The following is a 12,441-nucleotide window of genomic DNA, read 5'->3' as shown; positions in this document are numbered from 1 at the left end:
CAAGAAAATAAAGAACAAGGAGATTAAAGAACGGGTCCACCTTAGTGATGGCGGCTTGTTCTTCCTTTTGAAGGTCTTATGGAGTGCTTGAGCTCCTCAATGTCTCTTCCTTGTCTTTGTTGCTCCTCTCTCATGATTCTTTGATCTTCTCTAATTTCATGGAGGAGAATGGAGTGTTCTTGGTGCTCCACCCTTAGTTGTCCCATGTTGGAACTCAACTCTCCTAGGGAGGTGTTAATTTGCTCCCAATAGTCTTGTGGAGGAAAGTGCATCCCTTGAGGCATCTCAGGGATCTCATGATGAGAGGGGTCTCTTGTTTGCTCCATCCTTTTCTTAGTGATGGGCTTGTCCTCATCAATGGGGATGTCTCCCTCTATGTCAACTCCAACTGAATAACAGAGGTGACAAATGAGATGAGGGAAGGCTAACCTTGCCAAGGTAGAAGACTTGTCCGCCACCTTATAAAGTTCTTGGGTTATAACCTCATGAACTTCCACTTCTTCTCCTATCATGATGCTATGGATCATGATGGCTCGGTCTAGAGTAACTTCGGACCGGTTACTAGTGGGAATGATTGAGCGTTGAATAAACTCCAACCATCCTCTAGCGACGGGTTTGAGGTCATGCCTTCTCAATTGAACCGGCTTCCCTCTTGAATCTCTTTTCCATTGGGCGCCCTCTTCACAAATGTCAGTGAGGACTTGGTCCAACCTTTGATCAAAGTTGACCCTTCTAGTGTAAGGATGTTCATCTCCTTGCATCATAGGCAAGTTGAATGCCAACCTCACATTTTCCGGACTAAAATCCAAGTATTTCCCCCGAACCATAGTAAGCCAATTCTTTGGATCCGGGTTCACACTTTGATCATGGTTCTTGGTGATCCATGCATTGGCATAGAACTCTTGAACCATTAAGATTCCGACTTGTTGAATGGGGTTGGTAAGAACTTCCCAACCTCTTCTTCGGATCTCATGTCGGATCTCCGGATATTCACTCTTTTTAAGTGAAAAAGGGACCTCGGGAATCACCTTCTTCAAGGCCACAACTTCATAGAAGTGGTCTTGATGCACCCTTGAGATGAATCTCTCCATCTCCCATGACTCGGAGGTGGAAGCTTTTGCCTTCCCTTTCCTCTTTCTAGAGGTTTCTCCGGCCTTGGATGCCATAAATGGTTATGGAAAAACAAAAAGCAATGCTTTTACCACACCAAACTTAAAAGGTTTGCTCGTCCTCGAGCAAAAGAAGAAAGAAGAGAGTAGAAGAAGAAGAAATGAGGAAGAAGGGAATGGCTTTGTGTTCGGCCAAAGAGGGGGAGAAGTGGTGTTTAGGTTGTGTGAAAATGAAGGGGTGAAGAAGGGTTTATATAGGAGAGGGGGGGCTCATGGTTCGGTCATGTATGGGTGGGTTTGGGAGGGTAAGTGGTTTGAATTTGAAAGGTGAGGTAGCTGGGGTTTTATGAAGGATGGATGTGAGTGGTGAAGAGAAAGATGGGTTTTGATAGGTGAAGGGTTTTTGGGGAAGAGGTATTGAGGTGATTGGTGAATGGGTGAAGAAGAAGAGAGAGAGTGGTGGGTTGGTGGGGATCCTGTGGGGTCCACAGATCCTGAGGTGTCAAGGAAAAGTCATCCCTGCACCAAATGGCATGCAAAATCACGTTTTGAGCCAATTCTGGCGTTAAACGCCGGGCTGGTGCCCATTTCTGGCGTTTAACGCCAGGTTCTTGCCCTTTCCTGGCGTTTAACGCCAGTCTGGTGCCCCTTTCTGGCGTTAAACGCCCAGAATGGTGCCAGACTGGGCGTTAAACGCCCAACTGCTAGCCTCACTGGCGTTTAAACGCCAGCAAGTTCTCCTCCAGGGTGTGCTGTTTTTCTTCCTGTTTTTCATTCTGTTTTTGCTTTTTCAATTGATTTTGTGACTTCTTATGATCATCAACCTACAAAAAACATAAAATAACAAAGGAAAATAGATAAAATATAATCATTGGGTTGCCTCCCAACAAGCGCTTCTTTTAATGTCAGTAGCTTGACAGAGGGCTCTCATGGAGCCTCACAGATACTCAGAGCAATGTTGGAACCTCCCAACACCAAACTTAGAGTTTGAATGTGGGGGTTCAACACCAAACTTAGAGTTTGGTTGTGGCCTCCCAAAACCAAACTTAGAGTTTGACTGTGGGGGCTCTGTTTGACTCTGATTTGAGAGAAGCTCTTCATACTTCCTCTCCATGGTGATAGAGGGATATCCTTGAGCCTTAAACACATAGGATTTGTCATTCACTTGAATGATCAGTTCACCTCCATCAACATCAATCACAGCCTTTGCTGTGGCTAGGAAGGGTCTGCCAAGGATGATAGATTCATCCATGCACTTCCCAGTCTCTAGGACTATGAAATCAGCAGGGATGTAATGGTCTTCAATCTTCACCAAAACATCCTCTACAAGTCCATAAGCTTGTTTTCTTGAATTGTCTGCCATCTCTAATGAGATTCTTGCAGCTTGCACCTCAAAGATCCCTAGCTTCTCCATTACAGAGAGAGGCATGAGGTTTACACTTGACCCTAAGTCACACAGAGCCTTCTTGAAGGTCATTGTGCCTATGGTACAAGGTATTAAAAACTTCCCAGGATCTTGTCTCTTTTGAGGTAATTTCTGCCTAGACAAGTCATCCAGTTCTTTGGTGAGCAATGGAGGTTCGTTCTCCCAAGTCTCATTTCCAAATAACTTGTCATTTAGCTTCATGATTGCTCCAAGGTATTTAGCAACTTGCTCTTCAGTGACATACTCATCCTCTTTAGAGGAGGAATACTCATCAGAGCTCATGAATGGCAGAAGTAAGTCCAATGGAATCTCTATGGTCTCATTTTGAGCCTCAGATTCCCATGGTTCCTCATTGGGGAACTCAGTGGAGGCTAGTGCACGCCCATTGAGGTCTTCCTCAGTGGCGTTCACTTCCTCTCCTTCCTCTCCAAATTCGGCCATGCTTATGGCCTTGCACTCTCCTTTTGGGTTTTCTTCTGTATTGCTTGGGAGAGTACTAGGAGGGAGTTCAGTAACTTTCTTGCTCAGCTGTCCCACTTGTGCCTCCAAATTCCTAATGGAGGATCTTGTTTCAGTCATGAAACTTTGAGTGGTTTTGATTAGATCAGAGACCATGGTTGCTAAGTCAGAGGTGTTTTGCTTAGAATTCTCTGTCTGTTGCTGAGAAGATGATGAAAAAGGCTTGCTATTGCTAAACCTGTTTCTTCCACCATTATTGTTGTTGAAACCTTGTTGAGGTCTCTGTTGATCCTTCTATGAGAAATTTGGGTGATTTCTCCATGAAGAATTATAGGTGTTTCCATAGGGTTCTCCTAGGTAATTCACCTCTTCCATTGAAGGGTTCTCAGGATCATAAGCTTCTTCTTCAGATGAAGCATCCTTAGTACTGCTTGGTGCATTTTGCATTCCAGACAGACTTTGAGAAATCAAATTGACTTGTTGAGTCAATATTTTGTTCTGAGCCAATATGGCATTCAGAGTATCAATCTCAAGAACTCCTTTCTTCTGATTTGTCCTATTGTTCACAGGATTCCTTTCAGAAGTGTACATGAATTGGTTATTTGCAACCATTTCAATGAGCTCTTGAGCTTCTGCAGGCGTCTTCTTCAAATGAAGAGATCCTCCAGCAGAGCTATCCAAAGACATCTTGGATAGTTCAAAGAGACCATCATAGAAAATACCTATGATGCTCCATTCAGAAAGCATGTCTGAGGGACACTTTCTGATTAATTGTTTGTATCTTTCCCAAGCTTCATAGAGGGATTCTCCATCCTTCTGTCTGAAGGTTTGGACTTCCACTCTAAGCTTACTCAATTTTTGAGGTGGAAAGAACTTTGCCAAGAAGGCATTGACTAGCTTTTCCCAAGAGTCCAGGCTTTCTTTAGGTTGAGAGTCCAACCATGTCCTAGCTCTGTCTCTTACAGCAAAAGGGAATAGCATTAGTCTGTAGACCTCAGGGTCAACTCCATTAGTCTTGACAGTGTCACAGATTTGCAAGAATTCAGCTAAGAATTGATGAGGATCTTCCAATGGAAGTCCATGGAACTTGCAATTCTGTTGCATTAGAGAAACTAATTGAGGCTTAAGCTCAAAGTTGTTTGCTCCAATGGCAGGGATAGAGATGCTTCTCCCACAGAAGTCGGGAGTAGGTGCAGTAAAGTCACCAAGCACCTTCCTTGCATTGTTGGCATTGTTGTTATTTTCGGCTGCCATGGGTTCTTCTTCTTTGAAGATTTTTGTTAGGTCCTCTACAGAGAGTTGTGCCTTAGCTTCTCTTAGCTTTCGCTTCAAGGTCCTTTCAGGTTCAGGGTCAGCTTCAACAAGAATGCCTTTGTCTTTGTTCCTGCTCATATGAAAGAGAAGAGAACAAGAAAATGTAGAATCCTTTATGTCACAGTATAGAGATTCCTTGAGGTGTCAGAGAAAAAGAAAATTAGAAGGAAGAGGTAGAAGAATTCGAACTTAGTCAGATAGAGTTCGAATGGTGTATTGAGGAGGAGTGGTACTCCATAAATGGAAGGATGTGAGAAGAGGGGAAGAAATTTCGAAAATTATGTTAAAAAGATTTTAAAAAAAAACATTTTGAAAAACTTTTAATTGATTTTCGAAAACCAAGAGTGGGAAAGAAATCAAGTAATTTTTGAAAAAGATTTTGAAATTAGAAATTAAAAAGATATGATTGAAAACTATTTTGAAAAAGATGTGATTAAAAAGATATGATTGAAAAGTTATGGTTTTAAAAAGATATGATTGAAAAGATATGATTTGAAAACAATTTTAAAAAGATTTGATTTTAAAAATTAATGACTTGCCTAACAAGAAAAGATATGATTCAAACATTAAACCTTTCTCAACAGAAAAGGCAACATACTTGAATTGTTCAATCAAATCATTAATTGTTAGCAAGTATCTTTGAAAAAGGAAAGAAATTGATTTTGAAAAAGATTTGATTGAAAAGATATGATTTGAAAAAGATTTGATTTTGAAAAACTTTGAAAACTTGAAAAAAAATTGATTTGAAAACAAAATCTTCCCTCTTGTGCCATCCTGGCGTTAAACGCCCAGAATGGTGCACATTCTGGCGTTTAACGCCCAGTGTACTACCTTTTTGGGCGTTAAACGCCCAACCAAGCACCCTGGCTGGCGTTTAAACGCCAGTCTGTCCTTCTTCACTGGGCGTTTTGAACGCCTAGCTTTTTCTGTGTAATTCCTCTGCTGCATATTTTGAATCTTCAGTTCCCTGTACTATTGACTTGAAAATAGAACCAAGATCAAATAAACAATGCATGCAAGACACCAAACTTAAAATTAGACACTGGACTCAAACAAGAAACATAAAATATTTTTGGTTTTTATGATTTTGAAATTTTTTTTGAATTTTTCGAAAATTTAAGTGGAAAAGGAAATAAAGATATCAAAATTCTTAATGAGAATTCCAGGAATCATGCAATGTTAGTCTAAAGCTTTAGTCTAAAGGAATTAGACATGGCTAGCCAAGCTTCAGCAGGACATTGCATTCAAGAGCTAAATTGATGAGGATCAATCAGCCTTGGTGATGATAAGAACATCACCTTGAAACATTAGAATTCATTCTTAAGAACTCTGAAAAAAATACCTAATCTAAGCAACAAGATGAACCGTCAGTTGTCCATACTCGAAACAATCCCCGGCAACGGCGCCAAAAACTTGGTGCGCGAAATTGTGATTCACTACACAACTTTGCACAACTAACCAGCAAGTGCACTGGGTCGTCCAAGTAATACCTTACGTGAGTAAGGGTCGATCCCACGGAGATTGTCGGTATGAAGCAAGCTATGGTCACCTTGTAAATCTTAGTCAGGCAGACTCAAATGGGTATAGATGATATATGAATAAAACATAGAGATAAAGATAGAGATACTTATGTATATCATTGATGAGAGCTTCAGATAAGCGTATGAAGATGCTTTCCCTTCCGTCTCTCTGCTTTCCTACTGTCTTCATCCAATCCTTCTTACTCCTTTCTATGGCAAGCTTATGCAAGGGTTTCACCGTTGTCAGTGGCTACCTCCCATCCTCTCATTGGAAATGTTCAACGCACCCTGTCACGGCACGGCTATCCATCTGTCGGTTCTCAATCAGGCCGGAATAGAATCCAGTGATTCTTTTGCGTCTGTCACTAACGCCCCGCCTTCAGGAGTTTGAAGCACGTCACAGTCATTCAATCATTGAATCCTACTTAGAATACCACAGACAAGGTTAGACCTTCCGGATTCTCTTGAATGCCGCCATCAGTTCTTGCCTATACCACGAAGACTCTGATCTCACGGAATGGCTGGCTCGTTTGTCAGGCGAGCACTCGGTTGTCAGGCGATCAACCATGCATCGTGTATCAGGAATCCAAGAGATAAACACTAGAGCCTCATATGCTTGTAGAACAAGTGTGGTTGTCAGTCACTTTGTTCATGAGTGAGAATGATGATGAGTGTCACGGATCATCACATTCATCAAGTTGAAGAACAAGTGATATCTTGGACAAAGAACAAGCGGAATTGAATAGAAGAACAATAGTAATTGCATTAATACTCGAGGTACAGCAGAGCTCCACACCTTAATCTATGGTGTGTAGAAACTCCACCGTTGAAAATACATAAGAACAAGGTCTAGGCATGGCCGTGAGACCAGCCTCCCAAAGAGGGTTCAATCATAAAAACATGATCAAAAGCTTCTAAGATTGAAAGATGAAAATACAATAGTAAAAGGTCCTACTTATAGGGAACTAGTAGCCTAAGGATTACAAAGATGAGTAAATGACATAAAAATCCACTTCCGGGCCCACTTGGTGTGTGCTTGGGCTGAGCAATGAAGCATTTTTCGTGTAGAGACTCTTCTTGGAGTTAAACGCCAGCTTTTGTGCCAGTTTGGGCGTTTAACTCCCATTTAGGTGCCAGTTCCGGCGTTTAACACTGGGAAACCTGAAGGTGACTTTGAACGCCGGTTTGGGCCATCAAATCTTGGGCAAAGTATAGACTATCATATATTGCTGGAAAGCCCAGGATGTCTACTTTCCAACGCCGTTGATAGCGCGCCAATTGGGCTTCTGTAGCTCCAGAAAATCCACTTCGAGTGCAGGGAGGTCAGAATCCAACAGCATCTGCAGTCCTTTTCAGTCTCTGAATCAGATTTTTGCTCAGGTCCCTCAATTTCAGCCAGAAAATACCTGAAATCACAGAAAAACACACAAACTCATAGTAAAGTCCAGAAAAGTGAATTTTAACTAAAAACTAATAAAAATATACTAAAAACTCAACTAAATATACTAAAAACATACTAAAAACAATGCCAAAAAGCGTACAAATTATCCGCTCATCAATGTCTTGATTTAATCAAACATTGTTAATTATGTGTATTTTCATGAGATTTATGCAAGAATTGTTTGATGCTATGAATGATGCATTATCTTGTGATTATGGCAATACTTTGATGTATTTTGTTTGGTTGATGATAGGTAAGAAGAAGCAAAGAAAGGGTAGAGAAGAAGCAGAGCAAGCAACGTTGGTGGCCAAAGTTGGCTCACCAACGTTGCCTCAAACATTGGAGGAAGGGAAATGGAAAGCTCTGAAAAGTTCTGGTGCCAATGTTGGTGGGAACGTTGGTACACCGATGTTACCCCCAACGTTTTGCTTTCTGGAAATTGAAGCAAACAATCTACGTGTACTCGTGGATGACGCGCACGTGTGGGTAGACCAACGTTGGAGGGAGAGTTTCTAAGCCAACGCTGAGTCCAACATTTGCGATAATTATTCAAAACCTGGAGTTGGGGAATTTGTAGTGACGCGTACGTGTTGATGATGCGTACGTGTGGATGTGCATTTTTGTTCCAACCTCGCGCATGCATATGAAACGCATACGCGTAGAATGGAAAATTTGCCCATTCACGCGTACGCATGGGCCACGCAGACACGTGAACAAGTGAACGTTGGTGCCCCAACGTTGAGTCAAACGTTGCTTGAAACACCCAGAATCCATTTTCTTTAAAAGAACGTTTGACCCAACGTTTGCTTAAAAACGTTGACCCAAACGTTGATACTAGAACTATGCAATTGAGCACCTCTCTCCTCTACATGACCGAGATCCACTTCAATCTGCTTCAACAAAAGGCCAAGACCCACATCCAAGACTGGAAGACCCAATGAAGAAAGTGTATAAATAGCTTAGAGTTTAAGTTAGAAAACACACCAGAGAGGGGTCTTCAGACTCCCTCCCCTCACACACTTTTCGTTCTTTCCTTAGTAGTAGTTTAGTTTTAATTTGTAATTTTCATTTATGAACTTTGTAGTTTTCAATTTTGGTTTTTATTCTTCATCTTTATTTTTCTGCACTTTCTTTCTCTCCGTTTGAATTGAGCTATGAACAACTAAACTCACCTTCATTGGGTTAGGGAGCTCTGTTGTGATTCAATGGATCAATACTAGTTTTCATTCTTCTTCTTCTTCTTCTGTTTTTTCTCTTGGTCTACTAGAAAGATTTTGTTCTTCATTCAATCATTCAATTGTCTTGGGAGAGAAATTGGATGTAATTGGGTTTTGTGATAGGCTTGGAAGAGAAATCACAGAATCATGCTTGAAATCTTTTTCACATTGGATTAGGTTGGGGTTTGGATGGATATCGTGACATGTAATCCTACCAACACTTTGATCTATGAATGTGTGTGGTATAATCAGTGACCATACTTCATCTCTTCCCATGAGCAATTAAATCAAGGAATTGGGCAATTGTTCAAGCTTAGAGAGATTGTATTGCCAAGAAATTGGGATCCAATCATTTAAGATTGCCAAGGAGATCAATGAATGCATTGATTAAGGAAGAAATTAAAATGAACTTGATTCGGAGGATTATAACATCTCCTGACCCTAATGAGCTTCCCATTTCTGATCTCACCCATTCTCTTAATTCTGCTGTTACATTTATGCTTAACAACCCCCATTCCCATTTAATTTCTTGCAATTTAAGCTTTTACACTTTAATTCCCTGCAATTTCCCTTCTGCCATTTAATTCCTATTATTTACATTCAGTTATTTATATTTCTTGCACTTTAAGTTTTCCGCCAATTTACATTCTGCAACCTAAATTCAAATTCTGATTCAGTTAAACTAGAATAATTCTCTAATTAAAGTTGATTAACCAACCAATCCCTGTGGGATTCGACCTCACTCTACTGTGAGTTTTTACTTGACGACAATCTGGTGCACTTACCGGTGGAAATTTGTTGAGAGACAAGTTTTCATGTATCAAACACCAACACCTTCTTAATGTGGCTCGAGCTCTCTACTTTCAAGTTAAACTGCCCGTGTTTTTTTGGGGAGAGTGCATCACCACTGCTGCCTTTCTCATCATTAGAACCTCAAGTCCCTTCCTAAACCTGAAGTCTCCATTCGAGCTACTATTCAACAAAGCCCCCAACTATGATGGTTTAAGAAATTTTGGCTGTTTAGCCTATATAGCAACTAATTCGAGTTCCACAACCAAGTTCTGACCTAGGGCAGTTCTATTAGTCTTCCGTGGCTATCCCCTTGGATACAAGGGTTACAAACTATACAACCTTGAGACCACACAGATTTTTGTCTCCAAAGATGTGATTTTCCATGAACATGTCATGCCCTTTAGCAATTTCCCACACCTTCAACTCCATAAAGACTTGTTTGCAGATTTTGTCTTACCTACCCCAGCACAAGACCTTACACCCAAAGATTCCTCTCCAATTCCAATGCCTACCCAACCTTCTATAGCACCAGTTACTACTTCCAACATTCCTTCAACCCCATCCCTACCCCGAAAATCCTCTAGAACCTATCACCCTCCACCACACCTCACTAACTATGTATGCCTTACCAACACGCCCTACCCTCTTTCCTACTACGTCAGAAATCATAGACTTAGTTCAAATTATCACCACTTCCTTACCCCAAGCTAATGCCATATCCAAACCACAATTTTACCATCAGGCAGTACACTTCTCCGAATTAAGATGAGCTATGCAATATGAATTAGATGCACTTGAGGCTAACAACACCTGGGAACTGCTACCCCTACCTGAAGGTAAATGTGCAATTGGTTGTCGATAGGTTTACAAGGATAAAACGAAAGCCGATGGCTCTCTTGAGAGGTACAAGGTACGGTTGGATGCAAAGGGGTACACCCAACAAGTTGGGATGGATTTCAGAGATACTTTTAGCCCCGTGGCAAAAATAACAACAGTAAGCGTCCTACTTACCATTGCTGCCGTAAAGAATTGGAGCATCTTTCAATTAGACATTAACAATGCCTTCCTCAAGGGAGAATTGAATGAGGAGGTGTATATGGACTTGCCTCTCAGTCATCCACAGCACATCAAGGTTTGGTTTGCAAACTAACTAGGTCCCTCTATGGTTTAAGACAAGCTTCGAGACAATGGTTTACGAAATTTTGTACAACCCTCACTGACCACGGCTTCAAGCAATGTAAACAAGGCTACTTCATAAGCAAAGGATACTGTAATGCCAGAGTTAATTCAGAAAGACAAAGCAACTCCGATCCTTAACCATATTCTTATCATTTATTCCATTCTAATATAAAAAGTAATTTATCCAATATTCCTTTAATGAAATTAAGCCTCAATCCAACAACCTTCTGATTTCGCCTGACTAAGACTTGCAAGATAACCATAGCTTGCTTCAAACCACAATCTTCGTGGGATCGACCCTGACTCACTCAGGTATTACATGGACGACCCAGTGTACTTGCTGGTACAGCTATATGGAGTGTTGGGATTTGTGCACCAGTAGTGGTGATTCAACTATATTCTTGATTGTGTATGTTGATGATATCATCATAGCTGGGCTAACACAAGCATCCGTGAATGCCGTGAAGGACAGTCTTCAAGCTATCTTCAAGTTAAAGATATTGGCTGACCTCAAACTTTTTCATGGGTTTGGAGTTGGCGAGATCGCAGCACGGCATCTCCTTATGCCAACAAAAATATACTCTTTCTCTTTTGAAAGATACGGGTTATGTCGATTGTAAGCCCGCAAATATACCCATGGAAGCTAACCTCAAGCTTCGAGCTGCAGAGGGTGAGCCAGTACCAGACCCGTCTACCTATCGCAAACTTGTTGGGAGGTTAATGTACCTCACTATATCCAGATCAGACATCACTTTCGTTGTTGTAAAGCTTGCACAGTACATGTCTACTCCAAGAATGCCACATTTAAATGCTGTTCATTACGTCTTGCTCTATTTGAAAGCATCCCCTGGGCAAAGGATTCGTTTCTCAGCAAATTAAAAGTTCAACATCTCACTATATGCTGACGTTGACTGGGGCAGCTACGTTGACACTCGCAGATCAACTATGGGTTATTGCACCTTTTTGGGAGATTCCCTTGTATCCTGGAAAAGCAAGAAGCAAGATCTGGTTTCTCGAAGCTCTACGGAAGCTGAGTATCGGGCGTTGGCAAATGCATCATGTGAGATTTTCTCTATCATTGCACTCTTCAAATTCATGATATTGAAGTCAACTCTGCCATGTTATTTTGTGACAATATTTCTGCTATCCAAATGGCCACAAATCCAACACTGCATGAGCGTTCCAATCATGTAGAAATTGACTGTCACTTCATCAGGAAAAAGGTTGCAGTAGGAACTGTCAAACTCGTGCATGTACCAAGCAAACATCAGCTGGCTGATGTGTTCACCAAGGCTCTTCCAGCACCTCAGTTTCGTTTCCTCATGTCCAAATTGGGAATATACAAGTTATATGCTCCAATTTGAGGGGAGATATTAGGCATTATGCATCAGTGGCAGATTATATATATATATATATATATACTTGTATGACTTCACAATTGATATTTTTTAGAAATCAGAATCATTTTTCACATTACTTTGTGTTTGGTGCACGAATTTACAATCTGTACAACTAACCAGCAAGTGCACTGGGTCGTCCAAGTAATACCTTACGTGAGTAAGGGTCGATCCCACGGAGATTATTGGTTCGAAGCAATCTATGTTTATTTTATTAATCTTAGTCAGGATGTCAATAAGGTTATTTGGATTTAATTGTAAGAAGTAAAAGTGTTTGGAATAAGTAATTGTTACTTTATTAATGAAGAACATGTTGGGATTTTGGAGATGCTTTGTCCTCTGACTTCAACTCTTCCTTGAAATCCTTTTCCACACGCAAGGCTCCTTCCATGGCAAGCTGTATGTAGGGTGTCACCATCATCAGTGGCTACCTCCCATCCTCTCAGTGAAAATGGTCCAAATGCTCTGTCACAGCACTGCTAATCAGCTGTTGGTTCTCGATCATGTTGGAATAGGATCCATTGATCCTTTTGCGTTTGTCATCACGCCCAGCAATCGTGAGTTTGAAGCTCGTCACAGCCATTCAA

At 41.1% G+C, this 12,441-nt stretch overlaps 1 non-coding gene across 1 annotated transcript; it reads left to right on the top strand.

Moving 5' to 3' along the window:
- The first annotated feature begins 3,735 nt into the window (after positions 1–3,735).
- Positions 3,736–3,843, top strand: LOC130964616 (small nucleolar RNA R71). Its single transcript, XR_009080704.1, has one exon. It is a non-coding gene; the product is annotated as a small nucleolar RNA R71 (small nucleolar RNA).
- Positions 3,844–12,441: the final 8,598 nt, after the last annotated feature.

Source organism: Arachis stenosperma, chromosome 2, assembly GCF_014773155.1.
Source record: "Arachis stenosperma cultivar V10309 chromosome 2, arast.V10309.gnm1.PFL2, whole genome shotgun sequence".
Classification (NCBI taxonomy): Eukaryota; Viridiplantae; Streptophyta; class Magnoliopsida; order Fabales; family Fabaceae; genus Arachis; species Arachis stenosperma.
The sequence above is the reverse complement of the archived record's forward strand: the minus strand, read 5'-3'. Positions and strand labels throughout refer to the sequence as shown.